The sequence below is a fragment of the Urocampus carinirostris genome, chromosome 5 (genome assembly GCF_059441175.1).
Source record: "Urocampus carinirostris isolate Australia breed hairy pipefish chromosome 5, RoL_Ucar_1.0, whole genome shotgun sequence".
In the NCBI taxonomy this organism is placed as follows: domain Eukaryota; kingdom Metazoa; phylum Chordata; class Actinopteri; order Syngnathiformes; family Syngnathidae; genus Urocampus; species Urocampus carinirostris.
In genome coordinates, this window is record NC_142353.1 from 2,476,412 (window position 1) to 2,493,105 (window position 16,694).

The 16,694-nt window shown below is 39.7% G+C and overlaps 1 protein-coding gene and 1 long non-coding RNA gene across 3 annotated transcripts in view; both read right to left on the minus strand.

Annotated features, from left to right (window-relative positions):
* The window catches only part of LOC148364961 (rabphilin-3A-like), a 53,824-nt gene extending 42,815 nt beyond the window's left edge, over positions 1-11,009 (minus strand). For both annotated transcript variants that reach the window (XM_088335323.1, XM_088335321.1), the window contains exon 1: positions 10,810-11,009. The gene's annotated coding sequence lies outside the window, so the exon portion shown is untranslated. The remainder of the gene's footprint in view (positions 1-10,809) is intronic.
* LOC148364960 (uncharacterized) overlaps positions 1-16,694 on the minus strand; it is a 79,108-nt gene that overhangs the window by 49,064 nt on the left and 13,350 nt on the right. The window lies entirely within an intron of this gene.

Here is a 16,694-nt window from a genome sequence, read left to right on the forward strand (position 1 = left end):
TAGTCCAAATATACAACAACATGGATAGACATTGAAATCATATAAATGACCTATTTATCTAGCACTATTACTGTTCATCAATAAACTAAAAAATGAATGTTAGCAATGCGTGGAAAGGCATGTTGTAAAGTAAGCTACTTTTAGTTGTGTATTTCTCAGATTCCTATGCTGTGAAATTAACTTGCTTAACCTGTTTTTCTATTTTTAATATACAAGTAATCATCACACACACACACACACACACACACACATTGTCACGTTTCAAAGATCCATGTTTTCAGTCTAATTCCATTGTTTGTAATACGTTTTCAATGTTTTTCTATTGTATGTAATGTAATACGCATGCGCGACTCCATTGTAGTCACTGCGAATGCGTGACCTTAATAAATACGTCTGCTGAACCGGATGTAGTCAGAACGGCCTGGGCGGCCAAGCAAGATGGCTGCCGGGCCGGGCTCACTACATGTGCAGTAGTTTTAACCCTATTTAAATGCCTTTACTTGAATATTTTTGTCAGCAATGAGTTTAAATCGTTATAAACTCCGACACATGTAGACAGCCAATATTTGACCACAAGAATCAACCATTCTTCATTAACAATTAACTACAATCAAAAAACAAGCGATATGGACAGCTACCAAACTATTTACCAATGAAATCTTATTGCAGAAAATATCAAAACTTGAAATAACAGCAGCAAGACAGAAGGCTACTTGAAAATATGTGCAACAGAAATAACAGCTGATTTGGTTGCATATGCGAATGGTTTTCCGTGCTTTGCCATGCAGTGAACAATGTGATAACTTGCTTCAGTGGTGGTGTTTTTAGCAGTAAAAAAGGTTTTCAGGGTCTGTGTTTGTTGGCCGTACCTGGACACAGCGCGCTTTAATGTCTCCGCCTTGTCAGGCTCGTCCTTGAATTCAATGTTCATAATTCGTTACGTATTGACTTTTAACACTTGATGTGCGAAGTACAACCCTCTCAAAGCATAATGCACAAACAGCACGGTCATTTGCCCACGCCCCAGTCATTTGCCCACGCTGGCTGAAAAAAAGGCATTTTTTTCGCCGGAGGAGTCGTCATGATTCATTCATTTATTGCGTGCCTGTGTTTCTTTGGCTGGGTTAAAACACTGATCTCTCCTCCTCTCCTCGGCGCCGCGCAGACACATGCTCACAAACGTAGCAGAGGAGAGGGGCGCGACCGTAAAGCCTCTAAACAACCCAGCGTGCAACTGAAAATGCCTAAATTTCGGGTAAACGCGCTTACAAAAAAAAACATTACTATTTTCCTGTGCGATCGCGTGCCGCTGGCATGTCATAGGTTGCCGAACCTCTGCTATAAGGTATACAAACAATGCCCAAAGTTTCTTCAGAGACTGTGAGTGTTGTTCCATGAGATCTGGAAGAAGGGCATTATTCCATTATATTGGAAAAAGGCACAGGGCTGTTTTGCGCAAAGGAAGATAATTCCTCAACTATAGAAAAGATTGGAACAATCTCAATCTTTTCTGTACTGGCCAAGGGGATAACCTCATACATGACAGAAAACGGTTTCCCCGACACCACTATCTATAATGGCCGGATCCCAGGCTTCTCCGGATGTCTGGAACATACAGGAGTTCTGAGTCAGCTGATCCAGTAGATCAAATCCACCAAAGGCAGGTTGACTGTTGTTTGGCTGGATTTGGCCAATGCCTATGGATCAATCCCTCACACCCCCACCCATACAGCACTAGATCATTACCTCAGCACATCAAGGGAATGACCACGAGTTACTTTGCCGGAATCCAGCTACGATTTAAAACGGCCCATTTACAACAGAGTGGCAATCCCAGGAAAGAGAATCATAACTGGATGTACAATATCTCCCATTCTCTTAATCATGGGCATGAACTTCTTAATAACAGCTGCTGGGAAGGAAGCTTGAGGCCCGAAAATGGAATCGGGCATACGACAACCCCCAATATGAGGTTACATGGACGACCAAAACCCATGTGAAGGCGAAGTGGCTGCTGACAGTTCTGGACCAAATGGCGAGAGAGGCCAGAATTAAGTTTAAGCCAAAGAAATACAGGGCAAAGTGGAATCTGGTAATCTGTAAACAAAAATGTTAAAGCTGGAGATACAATGAGAAGTTATTTCATCAGTAGAGGACAATCCTCTTGCCGGTTATGGAGCAGGAGGGAAGAGCTTAGCTGGAAGCCAAGAGGGGTAGATGGGCAGAGATTTGGCCACTAATGCTGCAATAGGAGGTTCTCATGGTTCAAGGTCAAAAAACCTGATGATCTTGGTAACCACCTGATGACATCCAATCCTCCTGGCCAAAGCTACAGTCACCGAAAGTGAATGAAAGCATCTTCAGACGTATCGACCAACTGAGAATCCACAACATGTAAGATGTAATCGTGAAGTGGAACCAAATTATTTCAACATTTTACATCATATTGACAAAATAAAACACCGAAAAGTGGTTACAAAAATATTGCCCCGTTGTTCTCTCAGCTCAGCCAACTGACGACAGAACTTCCCTGAAGACTTCTGAATGATCCAATGTCGACCTAAATGACTAACAGTGACAGAGTACACCCATGTGTCATTAAGTCTCAGTTTTAATGCACATGCTCTGTGATGGGCTTGGAGGTCAGTGAAAGGCGGCACTGGAAAACAGACAGCTTCTCCCTGTCTTTGTTTTTATTTCTCTCTCTCTCTTGCTCTTCCTCTATGTCTTTTTCCTCTCTCTCTCTTTGTCTTCTTTCTCTTTCGGTCACTTTGTCTTCTCACTCTTTCTTTGTCTCTTTTTCTTTCTCTCTTTTTCTCTGGTTCCTCTGTCTTTCTCTTTTTTCTGTATGTCTCTTTCTTTCTCTCTCCCTTTCTCTTGTCTCTCTCCTTCTCTATTTCTCTTTGTCTCTCTGCCTCTCTCTTTGTCTCTTCATCTTTCTCACTTTCTCTCTCTTTTCAATCTATTTGTCCGCCCCGTGTGAGAGTTTTTTTTCTACCATGTGGCCTACAAGTTAAAATGAGTTTGACACCCCTGATCTATAAGTTGGAGACCTGTAATATGGCAATATGTCAAGAGTTATTGGAGCGCAATACTTTGGCAAGGCACTGAAGCTCCAGGTTTTCCTGATACTGCAGATGAATATTCAACCTAATAAGATTAGAAGCCAAGATGACTAATTGCCTACCAACCAGTAACATACTTTATAGTTTGGAAATGAGAATGTTGACTATTTAAGTCATCTCCCCCCCAAAAATTGATTCAGTGATCTCAATATGTGGCCCCTTCACAATAGTTAGACGATAATGGCACTGAAATACAGTTTATATTCTAGGGCAACAATCCCCTGGTGAGGCTGATTGAAGGACATTTCTAAAATGGGTTAATGAGAAAGAGATCAAAGTTTAAAAAAAGGAATATTAGTTACATTACCTAAACTTCAATTGGGTCGATACCCTTATTGTTCGGCAGTGGGCTATTTTTATTATATCAGCAAAACAGCATACCAGTGAAATCAGTCTGGGGATTAAAGCTGCGCTTAACGCCCAACACAAATTCTCGAAACATCACAGAAGTGCATTTAACTATTTTAAGACATGATGACTGGAGATGTCTTATTCATACGCTCATATTTTTAACAAAAATTCGATCGTTTTGTTCCAACTGTCAGAGCAAAAATCAATGAAAATCCAAGTTTAGAGTTATGTCCCAAACTCTCCTCATAATTAAAATATAGATTCCTGTATGGAAATTTGTTGCACAAACAACAAAACAAAATCTAAATTCTGGAGTACCTCATTCACATAAATCAGAAATTAATTTAAACAAAGCCAAAGCCGAAATCAAAAGTCAGTAAAATAGCTTGGGCTACTGCCAAGTCCTGCTTAAAGAAAATAGCTTGACAAAATTCACTAGAAAAGGGTTTTTTTCAAGCTGAGATCTACTCTTTACTATAAAGTAGCGCAGAAGACACCCACTTTGATCTAATTTTCTAAAATACAAACTTAGCAAGATGGCTTGCTAAATCGCTGAAATGGTAGCTTGATAGTTAACTAGAAAGGTTAACAAGTAAGAAACAAAAAGAAGTTAGATAGCTTGCCAAAAGAGTAAAAAATATTGCCAAAAAGTACAGAAAAGATTAAAAAGGATTTAGAAAAAATGTTAAGAATCACTGTTTTAAAATGAATACTCTATTTCAGGGGTAGGGAACCTATGGCTCGGGAGCCATATATGGCTCTTTTCATGAATACGTATGGCTCTGAAATAAAATGTAACTATTGCACATCTCGCTGTGGCGTTCCAAAGTCAAGTGATTTCATCCCGATTTTAGTCCATATAAAGCCAAAGCAACTTAATGCAGAAGTTCGATAAGAAACCATTTAAACTGATAAATAAAAATGCTGGCAAACGACTTTGATTGGGTGAGCAGTACAGTGGGCGGATCCCGCACACAGTGCAAGGCACTTCCTTCTCTATCCCTCTCGCTCAGTGCAGTCTACACCGAGAGTGAATATGACGATATGCTTATCGTTTGCAGTAATTTGTGACATTTTTACAAAAGAACTTTGCATGCACATTGTTTTGAAACCCTTATTAAGGACAAATTTCATGGAAAAAAATTGCCTCAACACTCTTAACTGAAGGTAGAAGACAGATTGTAAATGGTATATTTACATTTATTTGGGACACAGGATTTGGCATTATTATCATTTCATACATTTGATTAAATCATCAAATGACATACAGTGAAATAAAATGTGCTGAAGAATTAGCTTTTGTCTAGAGAGCGTGTTTGGCAGTTTTTTCAATTTTGTCTGAAAATATATGATGTGGCTCTCTCAATTTCTTTTTAAAACATGTTTTGCTCTTATGGCTCTTTGGGTCAAAAAGGTTCCTGACCCCTGCTCTATTTGAAGGGATGCTGAAGGAATGACTCGGCACGTATATGCTCCATCCCCATGGAGTACAGCGGACTTAAACTAAAGTGCATTGCACCACGCAGCGCCGCACTTCACTGCTCGAGGAAAACATCACTCAGCATTTCTTAATTATTTACAACTTCATCCCTCAGTGCTGTTCTTTTTGTGCACGCCCCCTCTCCAAAGGCATTTGAGTAAGGTTTCCGATCCTCAGATCGTAATCAAACGTCCGCAGTGGGTTCTACGGGTGAAAAAGCCCTGCTTGAGAAGAGTGTGCTGTAAATGTTTCGCTCAAACAGTTATGATAGTGAACACCATCTGTGAAGACCATCTGCGAGGGCTCTTCACCTCTCAAATGGACAAGTGTTGCACTGATGCAACCAAAATGTCTGCGTGGGCAAATCTCCAAGTCCTGCATGGTTGGAGCACAAACAGGAAAGACCATCCAATGTCCAACAAGCCAGCCCACGGCCAATTATGCTCTGCCCTTCGCCCTGGCCAAAAGACATGCAGAGTCATTCGCGCTGGCTTCATTTCACCCTCAAAACAGCACAACGTATGCTGAATTAAAATGACCCTAGAGAAAAGACCTCTGCCAAGGCCAAACAATCTCGATGTGTGTCAGCACCAAATTGCAGACACCTAAAAACACATATCCATTTGCTATCCTAGACATGCATCTGCTTCAAAATTAAGTGAAAGTGCACCCATTGATCAGCATTTATCCTCAGTAGGGTCGCGGGGGTGCTGGAGCCAATTCCAGCCATCTTCGGCAGTGGGCAGGGGGACACCCTGAACTGGTTGCCAGCCAGTCGCAGGGCACACAGAGACAGACATCTCACTTGGTCATTTACCCCTAGGGACAATTTGAACCAGCCAATTAACCTGACATTCTTGTGTTTTTTAGAATGTGGGAGGAAACCAGAGTGCCCGGAGGAAACCCACGCAAGCATGGGGAGAACATGCAAACTCCAGGAACGTTTGATCTCATGACCTCAGAACTGTGCGCAGACAAGCTAACAACTCATCCACCGTGCTGCCCAGTAAAAATGCGTCTTAGTTAAAATATAGACCTCAAAAAATTGAACATGAAAACTCCTCATTTTAATTAACCCCTTACTGTTCAGGTAAAATTCACCTAAAATCCCAATCCGTAAATTCAATGTTTATCTTGAACTGTTTGGAAAATCTAGACGGCCTGCTATTGGCCGAGAGAGAGTGGCGTCAATAAAAAGCTCAGAGGCTAACGGCCATATTGAAAAAAATTGAGAAAGTTGTTCAAGAAAATACGAATGAAATAGTTTCTGTTGAACTTTGTTCCGCTGAATAATTAGTAAAACGAACATCCAGATGACGATGAAAGTCAATTCCTGGACGTTTCCTATACTTGCTCGAATACTCTTTTGGGAGGTCTCGGTCGTTAATTACTCTGGTCGCTTCCGATATGCTTGAGTGTTCCACAGGATCTAATCACTATTTTCACAGAAGCATTGATTCTCAACCACTGCACTGGAGAGTGTTTCAAGATGAAGACACTCCCCTTTGCAGACTCACCACAATTGCAGACAAAGGTTGCTTGGGAAATTAATTTAAATATCTGTATATAACAGACAGCTCCTGTTATTGGCTTGAAACTGTAAATACAAATAAATACAAAATCTTGTGAGTGGCAACATGCACCTTTTGCCAACTGTGACCATGGTAACAGCAGGGTGCAAAATGAGTAGGAGTTTGCTTTTTTTTAATACTATTGTATAATTTTTTTTTTCAATCACTGAAATGTTAAAATAAAGAGAGACAAGTGTGGTTTCTTTTAATTATCGCCAGCGCAGTTAGACAACGTAGCTTCATGACCTTTCTTACCTATGTTACTACCTCAATGTTGCTGTGCAAGTTTCCATCTTTTTTAGAGGAGCGCCTTTTTCGTAAGCGGAGACGAAAAAGGCGCTGGCTCTTTCGGCACCAAAACAGCTCTTTAAATTGTTTTTGTTGCCTTCATCCATATACTACCAATTATTATGTAACATTATTCGCAAATAGACTTAAAAGAGGAAAAAATAAAGTAAAAGAAGACAAAAATGAAAAAGAAATACAATTTCAAAAAGAGAAAGAGTGAAAAAAAGAAAGAAAAACAGGAACAAAAAACAGTGGAAAAAAGGAGAAATAAAGAAAAATGAAATAAGAAGCTAGTAAAAAAATTCAAAGAATTGATGAATAAAAGAAAAAAGGAAACTAAAGGACAAAAGAAGACAAAAGGCAAGACAAAAGGAGCAAAAAGCTAGAAACAGAGGAACAAAAATCTCGGGGAAAAAAAATAAATAAAGATGATTAAAGAAAATAGGGTTAAAAATAGTGGGTGGCACAGCGGCTGGGTGTTTAGCACGCAGGCCTAACAGTGCAGAGGATCAGGTTTACTGCAGCGTCCCCATGTGGAGTTTGCATGTTCTCCCCAGGCACTGTAATATTTAACCGCTACATGGCTCTGTGTTGTTTTAGAATAATAAAATGTGTCTGTATGCTGTCGCGATAATAATATATTATTGAATCATTTCATTTTTCCTTTGATAATCATACGATTCATTTAGTCGTTATGAATGCACATCATATTTATCCACATCTTTTAATGAAATATTTACTTAATGAATTATAATAATTATATTCTGGAGGGGGCAGCACGGCGGCGCAGTGGTTAGCGCTTGTGCGGCACAGTTCATGTCATGTTCTGTCGTGGGTTCAAATCCAGCTCCAGACTTCCTGTGCGGAGTTTGTATGTTCTCCCCGTGCTTGCGTGGGTTTCCTCCGGGCACTCCGGTTTCCTCCCACGTTCCAAAAACATGCATTTCAGGTGAATTGGCCGGTCCAAATTGTCCCTAGGTGTGAATGAGCGAATGAGTTGTCTGTCCCTGTGTGCCCTGCGATTGGCTGGCAACCAGTTCAGGGTGTCCCCTGCCCACTGCCCGGAGATGGCTGGGATGGGCTCCAGCCCCCCCGCGACCCTAATGAGGATAAGCGGTACGGCTGATGAGATGAGATGAGATATTCTGGAGGCACAGCGGCAGGGTGGTTAGCACGCAGCCGCACGGTGCAGAGGTTCAGCGTTTAAGTCCAGCTACTGCCATACCCCCTTGTGGAGTTTGCATGTTTCCTCCAGCACTCCGATTTCCTCCCACATTGCAAAAACATGACCATCAGGTTAATTGGCCGGTTCACATTGTCCCTATGTGTGAATGAGAGAGTGACCTGTCTGTCTGTGTGTGCCATGCGACTGACTGGCAACCAGTTCAGGGTGTCCCCTTGCCCACTGCCCAAAGATAGCTCCAGAACCCCCGGCGATCTTACTGATGATGAGTGGCACAGATCATGGATGAATGGAGAGGTTAAAAATAAATTTTAAAAAAGCAGACACGTTTTTGGGGTCTCTTTGATCTCTCTTGTGGTCTCATCTCATCTCATCTCATCTCATCAAGAGCTCATGTAATAATTGTAAAAACAGCTGCCATATGCAACTTTTGCAATATTTTATTTGTCAATTCTATATAAATGCATATCATTCAAATTTGAGAAACTAACTTGTGTTGCTGGAAAGCCAGCAGCATGTAACTTGATTTAATCTCAGGTTTTGGACATGTTTGAACATGTTTGAACATTGATCACATCACATGTACGATCACAGAAGTTGATATACCTGCTCACTGCTGCTTGGGACCCTTATTTTTGAAAATGTGACAGCAGTTTTTAGAGGATGGAGCTTGCTAAGATGTGTCTGTGACATTGTAAAGGAGGAAGGGAAGTCAAAGAAATTGGAATCTGCTCACAAAACCTTAATTTCTTCAGTCCTAAATAATGCAGTTAACATGTCGAGCGCTTACTTCACCCCTCCTAAATAAACACCACTACACATTCACATGATGTTCATTCTTGTCTTTTGCTTGCAGTGCACCACAGGGGCGTTGCCATACATGAGTGTCTGTGGGGCATGTCAAATGCATTGTGGTGGCACAACTTCTATTACCTCAAAAAATTGTCTATTATTGTTGCTTATTCACTTGTTAATTTATTTTGTGCAGAATATGACAATAGTAGTACTGATTGAACAAAGAGAGTCCCCAAAACCAGTTTGTTTTCCTTCTTGTCGTCTTTAGCATTCCTTTTTGGTGTCTTTTCACCCTAGCGTTTTATTTCTTTTTCCTACTTTTTTTTAGTTTGTTCTTCACTTCAATATTATATTTTATTTTATCTGCGTCTTTTTTCATATATTTTTAATTGTTTTGCATTGCTTTTTACTCTCTTTCATTCTTTTATGCTTGTTTTCTTCTTCTTTTGTTCTCTATTCTTCCTTTTTTTCCTTTTATTCTTTTTTCGTGTTTTCCCTGGTGTTTTACTTTTTTTCTTGATTTTTTTCTCTTATTTTCTCTTCTTTGTTTTTTTTCTTCTTCTGTTTTTTAATGGCTTTTTTTCTTCCTCTTTTTTGCTCCATTTTCCTCTTGTTTCCTTTTTCCTAGCCTTTTAATTATTCTTATTTGCTTATTACTCTTTTTGTTATTTTTTGCTTGTTTTCTTTTCTCTTTTTCATTTTTCCCCCTAGCATTTCACCAATTATTTTCTTCTTTTGAGATTTTTTTCTCTTTTCCTAGCTATTTCCCTTTTCTTACTTTTTTCTGCTTATTTTTTTCTTATTCTGTTTTTCCTTTATTCCTTTGTTTCACCCCTACCCCCAGCTTTTTACTTGTTTTTCTTGCTTCGTTATTTTTTTCTGTCTTTTTTCCTTTTTTTCTTCTTTTGTTTGTCTTTTTTTTTCTTTTTCAGACACCCCTCACCACTACAACCATTTGTCTTTGGGTTAGCAGAGTGTGTCCATGGGTTGGCACTGACCACCCCTGCCGCCTCTTTCTGGTAACGCCCCTGGTACACCATTTTGTCCGTGCTGACAACCCAGTATATGTGAAATAGGCCCAAGCACACACATTATTGTCCTATCGTGTATTGAATTGTAGGGGTACATATGTAAGAAAGCAGCTGCAAAATATTCTTTTTTTTCCCTCCTGCCCTTCCCCCATTATATCCCCATGCTTCAGGTCTGTAGGAGTACTCGAAGCTGGTGGAACCAACTGCTTCAGCCATCCTCCAGCCACACTTGAGAAAAGGTAGTAACTTGTGGGTGCCGAGAGAGAAACAACAACATAACAATGGGGTGACATAGGCACTTGCTCAGATGACCCACTGGAGTCCACATAAAAAATGGAAGGGATCGGTTGTGATTTCCCTCCAAGCCCCCTAAAGAAAATCCTGCAGCTACGCCCAAGGCACGCAATAACTATCATGTCCTACATGGCTTGCCAGGGTCTGTGGTCTTTCTTGAGATCTTAATGCTACTGGGAAGCAAGCTCTGCATGAGGGCACCCGATTTGTCCTGTCCACTATATGCATTTGAAAGGGTTTGAAAAGCCAGCTCAGTACTGTACAGTATACCCAAACTGAAATCACAATAAGCACCTATGTATTTTGAGTTTGCTAAATTAAAACATATTTTGTTGGGAATAATGCAAGATGATGTTTTCTTTGAAACAAAGAAATCAAATGATGATGCATACAATTGGTCCTTTTGTATAGGTTAATTGCCAGGAGCATCCTGCACAATGATCTTCACGGCTTTATTTTTTTTCATTCACATGACTCAGTGTCTAAGTGGCTATCTGGCCCATCATATTAACAAGAACACAATGAAATATGCTCCTCGTTAAAGATAATCATCCGCCCTCATCGCTTGTGAATGAAAGGTTGATCCCATTCAAGCAATTGGCCGGACATGCGAACCTCTCAAAAGCTTCAGTTTGAAAATGCGAAATGGAGATCTATATTTTGTCATGCTCCAGGCGACGCAAAGACACACCTGAGAATCCGAAGCAACGTATCCTTCTTTGGTCACTTGTAAATGCAATGAAGATGACGGTGTTGAGTGGGCAGGTCTCGAATCCAGCAGGCGAGTCTGTCAATTTCTACGCATGCTTCGTGTGTCAAGCCAGAGGAGGTCGTGTTCCGTGACTGGAGGTACAGTAAATGTCATCGGTGTGCGCAGAAACGCACCTTTTATTCTGCGTGGAAGACGGAAAGCCCTTGATTCCGCGGGAAGGAAACCCCTGGATGTGAAGTGATAACGCTAAAGCGTAAGTGGACAGTTACCGCCTGATCAATTTGAGTTTAGAACAGCGTAATTTCTAAATATTTTCGTTTTTCCATCTAGATAAACACAACATTTGGCAGTGGCCACCCAAATAAAGGTGGATGTAGGAAAAAGAAAACGATAAAAAAAGAAAAAAAAGTGGAAAAAAGAATAAAATTAGACAAATAAGTAAAAGCTAGGAAAATAGAAACAAAAAAGAAAAAGTAGGGGAAAAAAAGAAAACGCTGGAAGAAAAAAGAAAAAGGATTGACAGTAACCATACCTGTCAACCTGTACGGTTTTGCCGTGCAAAGTACGTTTATTATGCATTTTAAGACGTGTACGGCGTACGAGAAAATCTGTACGGAAAAACGCAAATCTGTCAGTGATGGGTACCATCCTGTATACACCGACGATCACGAAACGGCAAATCAATTAAGTCAAACGAGTTCGCTGCGGTAGCCTCTATCTCGGTATCGTTTATTTTTCCCGTTGCAAACGAAGCGAGCGGTTTGATGTAGTGAACGGAAGTCCGTCTCTTTTTAGAGAACCGGCTTTTTCGGCTCAACTCATTAAAGAGAGCCGGCTCTCAAACAGCTCACTTGCTTTGATGCATTATATTAAGATTTATAATCTTTTATAAAGAAGTTAAGAAAAAAAAAGGATAAAAACGAGAAAATTAAAAAAGACAGGTTTGTGGTCATCCCTTTAATCAGTATATTACCAACAATAATTTAATGCAGAAAATGAATTCATAATTTGAATAAGAAAATTCAACTTAATTCTTTTTGCATGCATTTTTCCTCCCACAGTGAACGTCCAAGCTACTTAATTTTTGATTTTTTTTTTATAATAAACCTCATTCATGTCGAGCAACTCAGTGTCTCACAACAAAATGTTAATTAACAAAATATATGGTATAACGAAACACATGTACAATATAACATGTTAAACTACATAAATAAACACATTTGGAAAAAAAAATATGGTGTAAGATTTTTTTGTATTTTGTAAGGGAAAATATGACAGTTTGTAAGGGCATGGAGCCGTGGAGGTTGACAGGTATGTATTCTCGTTTTTCAACCTAGATAAACACAACGTTTGGCAGTGGCCACCCAAAGAAAGGTGGCTGTAGGAAAAATAAAACAATAAAAAAAAGAAAAAAAGTGGAAAAAAGAATAAAATAAGGCAAATAAGTAAAATCTAGGAAAATATAAACAAAAAAGAAAAAGCAGGAAAAAAAAGAAAACGCAGGAAGAAAAAAGAAAAAAGATTGACATTGGGGATCCTTTTGATGAGTATGTTGCCAATAACATTGTAACTACATGCAGAAAATGTAAAACCTAGCATTTGATTAAATTATAATAACTTTTTTTTATTTTCAAGTGAATCTTCTACTTGTTCGAACTTCAAAATGTATTTTACTAAGCATACATATTGACTTTTCAGTTCAGAAACAATTCAACAACTACAAACTGCAAGAATAGACTACAATGTTTTTTTTTTTGTTTTTTTTTAAACTCATCTTAAAACACTTGTAACATAAAATAAAATATTTACGGTAGTAATGTTGACCACAAGATAAAATAAATTTGTACAAAAAAAAAACCCAACAAAAAATCATTTCACAATTTCAGCAGATGATGGCAATAGCCCTTTGGCAACCTTGCCCTTGGCTTTCTGTGATAATGTCAGCCAACCCCATTTCCGACATGGCAATCATAAACAAAAAAAGGAAAGTCTACTGTGAGGACTGCCGGGACAAGTGGAAATTGGAGTATTTTTTTACCGAAATCATAAACAACTCCGTCTGCCTAATTTGCCAAGAGATTGTGGCTGTTTTTAAAGAACATCATATCAAGAAGCACTGCCAGAGGAAACATGCTGACAACAAAAAGCTAGATGGAAATGAACGCTGTGAAAAAGTGAAGCTACCTTTAAGCTGTTTTAACGGCACAGCAGCGCCTTTTCACAAGACCCTGCGAGTGAAATTAAAATGCTACAAAGGCAAGCTACGGGGTCAAAGAATTGTTCAATGAATGCCAGGCTGAATAGTTGGCCCTCACACATTTTCAGCTTACCAAATAAAGACCGCATTTCTTCAAAAGTCTGGAAACTCCGGCTTAAGAGAGAGAAAAAAAGGCTGTCAGGATAAAAGGCAGATTTTTTTTAACAACGTAGTGCTAAGAGACTGGCCCAAGTTATAATAATGGTGTAATGTTCATGAATGAAAAAGAACAATGCACCATAACAATAGTGCGAAATGAACTGCAAGAGCATTTAGTAACAAGAATAAAAAAAAGTAAGTCACAAGGTATATTCAGTATTCTATAACATTTAGCAGCAACCAAAAAGAAAAAACAATATATGTTTTCACAGTTTTGTGCGCTCGTTTAGGGTTGTGACGGCCCTGGGGAAGAAGCTGTCTCCTTGCGTGTTTGCCTTTGTCATGATTATTCATTGCCCTCACCTGTGCCCGTTCGTTTGGTGCCAGCTGTTGCTCGTTGCCTGATTGGTTCCCCTCCTATTTAAATACAGTACTCCATTCTCTCCTTGTCAGTCCGTCAGCAAACCTCCGCATATGCAAGGCAAGCACTATTTGACTCCGTCCCGTCCTCACCTGTTTCCTGCTCGTCTAACCCTGACTTCCCGATCGTCTCCGGCTCGATTCCGCAATAAAGCTTTGTGTGAGACGTTACGTGTTTGGGTCAACCATCTGTTCTGGTTCTGACAGCCATTGTTTTCAAGGGACGCGTAGCGCCTAACAAAGGGCAACAGGACAAAATATGGAGACTGAAAGCTACCTAAATGCATCTTTTTCCTTTTGAAGAGAAATAAGAAAAGAAATGAAAGAAGAAAAGGACAAAAAAGTAAAATAAGAAAAATGAAAACAAAGGAATAATTACTAAGACATATATAAGAATATTTTTCCCCTATTTTGTCCTTTCTTCTTCTCCATTTCCCTTTCCCCTACTACTTTTCTTCTTTTTTTACCTCTTTCTTATTTATTCTCCGCTATTTTTTATTCCTTTTTTAAAATTTATATTTCCCCCCCTTTTTATCTTTCTACTGAAAGGCTGAGTAAAAATCGGAAGAAAAAGGATGTTTTTTGCTCACTTTCATTCTCTGTAGTTTGTATTCTTCCTTAGACTCGTTTTTGGTTGCACTACACATTACATCGACATCTAGTGGACAAATAGAAAACTCTGTCCGTTTAAAAACAGCAGAATGTTTTTATGGTAAACCTCATTAGGCCCAACCTCACCCCGACCCTGGCTTCAGCATCCCCAAATCATTTGAGTTTGAGACCCCAAGTGGATAAGTGCCAGAGAAATGCTAAGTATTTGCCAACAATGCCTACTATAGACTAACTTTGCTACTACTGGTGCTAGCAAGTAGATTTTTTCAAAATAATATTTATGATAATAATATTACTTCCACCAAGACTAACAATATATTTAGGGTGTCTTCAAGCCAAGGAAAGTTATATTATTTTTATCTTATGTGTGAGCTAAGCGACTGAGACATTATTTTCGTAAATTTAACTTGCTGACATAAAAGGTGTTTTGCTGGTATACTTTCCCAATATGGACCAACGTCAGGGGCGTTGCCAGACAAAGGTCTCAGGGGGGTGCATATCAAATGGATGCAGGGGCTCAACCATTATTATTATTACGCCCCAAAAGAATTTTTGCACAGCACGGTGGCTGTCCAGGGATTTTTTCCCGATTAAGTAATCTGTCACTTGATAATCTTAAACAGGTGGTGAATACGGCCAAACCGACTACTTGTCTGTTTGACCCGCTTCCGGGTTCGCCGCTGATTGAAGGTCTTTTTGGGGTCCTTGTACCTTCAGTTCTAAATATTATAAACATATCACTCTCCTTAGGTGTAGTTCCAGCGGCTTTTAAATCCGCTGTTATTAAACCTACCGTACACTGAAATGACCCAACCTTGATCCAGAAAGCTTATGTAATCATACACCTGTACTTGAAAAAGTTGAGGCACAGCAGCTGAATGATTTTACATCCAAGAACAAACTTTTTGAATCTATGCAATCAGGATTCAGGGCTAACCACTCTACTGAGACAGCCCTGATTAAGGTAACCAATGATCTTCTATTGGCAATAGACTCCGGCGCTTCATCACTCTTGCTGCTGCTGGACCTTAGTGCTGCCTTTGACACTCTGGACCATAATATCTTGCTAGAACGGTTGGAAAAATGGATTGGTCTCTCAGGAACCGTCCTCTTATGGTTCAGATTCTACCTCTCAGATAGGCACTGTGTTAAATATGGTGAAATGACATTTGAGCCCTTTAGTGTTACCTGTGGTGTTCCGCAGGGTTCAGTGCTTGGCCCCCTTCTTTTCAGCATTTACATGCTTCCATTAGGTGGTATTATTCGCATGTATAATATCAGTTTCCACTGCTACGCAGATGACACTAAACTATATCTTCCGTTGGAGGAATCTCCCAGACTAAATTGTGGAAATTTGGAGGCCTGCCTCACTGAGATAAAAGAATTGATGTCACTCAACTTCTTGCACCTTAACTCTAAAAAGACCGAAATGTTAGTTATTGGTCCATCTAAATGCCGTGACTTGTTCTCAAAAACTACTCTGAACATTGACAAATGTGATATCACCCACAATGACTCAGTCAAAAATGTGTGTGTTGTATTTGACCCCGATCTGTTCTTTCAAACACACGTTAAGAATATTACTAGAACTGCTTTTTTCCATCTTCGCAACATAGCTAAAATTTGCCCTATGCGGTCTCAGTTGGATGCAGAGATTATAATTCATGTGTTTTTTAGCTCCTGTCTCGATTACTGCAATGCACTACTCTCCAGTCCAAAATCGAGAGCCTTCAGCTGATAGAAAATGCTGCAGCGAGGCTTTTAACTAAAACAAGAAAGTTTGATCTCATTTCCCCGATTTTAGCTAACCTGCATTGGCTCCCTGTTAGCTTGAGATGTGATTTTAAGATTCCATTGGTAGTATACAAAATCATGCATAGACTTGCTCCTTCATATCTTTCAGGTTTCATTTCCCCCCTATGTTCTGGTGCAGAGCCTTCCCAAGAGCCAAGAAGAGATCCGCAGGTTCGAGAGCGTTCTCCATTCGGGCCCCGGCGCTGTAGAATGCTCTTCCCCCTGAGATTCGATTTGCAACCTCAGTGGAAATTTTTAAATCTAAGCTCAAGGCACACTTCTACTCAATGGGATATGAATAACCTATATTTTATGTTGACAATATCTGTGTATTATTTGCCCTCATGTAGGTTTTAGAACAGGAAATGGTGTCATAATAGTCTGTGGTTTGCAATAATCTGTGGTCTGTGCAGAACTTTGAGATGCTCTGTGATTAAGGGCTGTACAAATAAACATGACTTGACTTTACACTGTTTCTGTCAGGTTCTACACCGCCCCTTGACACAGGCTGACTCGCATTTGCTGATTACTTCTGTGGGTACTTAAACGTGCTCTTTTGAACTGCGCTTTGCCAGATCGTTGTTGAAAACTTGTTTATGTTTGGTTATACTTGTTGTGCTTGTGGGACTTTGTTGCACTTCGGTGTAACATTCTGAGAGATTCCTGCAAGTTCTGTTTAATT